Source organism: Octodon degus, unplaced genomic scaffold (genome assembly GCF_000260255.1).
Source record: "Octodon degus isolate 3935 unplaced genomic scaffold, OctDeg1.0 scaffold00129, whole genome shotgun sequence".
Lineage (NCBI taxonomy): Eukaryota > Metazoa > Chordata > Mammalia > Rodentia > Octodontidae > Octodon > Octodon degus.
The window spans coordinates 4,642,240-4,643,414 of record NW_004524705.1 but is presented as its reverse complement, the minus strand read 5'-3'; positions in this window follow the sequence as shown (position 1 = coordinate 4,643,414).

Below are 1,175 nucleotides of genomic sequence, written 5' to 3'. Positions count from 1 at the left end.
AAATGCAACTTCTGGGACAAAGGTGACCCAGAAGCACCCAGGAGCTCATGCTGAGAGAGTGGCCCTGGGGTCCCATAGCCAGGTGTCATTTGTCCTTCACATGAAGTGGCATTTCGACATGTCCCTGCATGTGCTCAGGATTATTCACCTCCCCACAAATGATCTATCTGAAAACATAATCTGTGCTCTTGCAGCCTCAGGGCCATCCCAGTCTGAAACTCACCTTTTTCTCCTGCAGCTTGTGTCGTCTCTGGAGATGCACCGAGTTTTGCCTGTACCTGCTTTCATTTCATGCAAGTGCTGCTCCTTACCAACTCCACTTCACTGGCTTAGTCTTGCAAATGTAATTCTGGAACCTTTAATTTCCAGATAAGTTTTTAAAATACATTTTATTTGACGTAGTTATATCCAAGGCAGCATTTAACATAGCTATGAAACAAATTGGGTTGCATTATTCGTAAGAATTATGCCCATTTTGTTTTTATTTCTCTAGCAAGGACACAGTAACAAATATAGCTGATACAGGAGAGGATGGCCCAGGAGAACCACGCTAATTGGGTGGAATGTGTCAATGATAATAAACCCTGTGCCTACTTCAGGGAGCAAGATAGTTCCTAAAGAGAAGAAAATGCACAGAACGTGAGGCCCCACGTGATGACAGGCTTATGGCTCAGCCCCATGAACCAATGCGATAGGAGTTGTGTTCAGTCCTTCCTTTAAATCTAGCTCTGTTGAAGGGACTAATCAGAAGATGCTCTTCCAATGCATGTGGGCACAGCCAATCAGAAGACATCATTCTTCATTCCTCATTTGCAAGTACCAGGAAATCAAGAGAGATTTTCAGTAGGGCATGATAATGCTGGTGCCGGGCCAAGTGGGTTCTGATTGGATGCCTATCTCTGTGCCCTGTGTGGGTGAGGGAGAGGTTAGTGCGGGGATTTTTGGGTAGCAGAGACTCCTTCCCTTTCTCCTAGGGGTGCTGTGAGCTTTTCACCACCTTGCCTTCACCTCACCCTGCAGGGCATACTTCTCTGTTGCCTTCTCCAAGACCACATCTTGGCTGGTTTCTTTCTGTGTATTGTCCAACTCTTTGCTCAAGACAACAAGCACCCAAGACTCGTGAGGCCCACTGTCTGATTCAAACTTTTCCTCAAGGCTGTACAGAATGTATTATA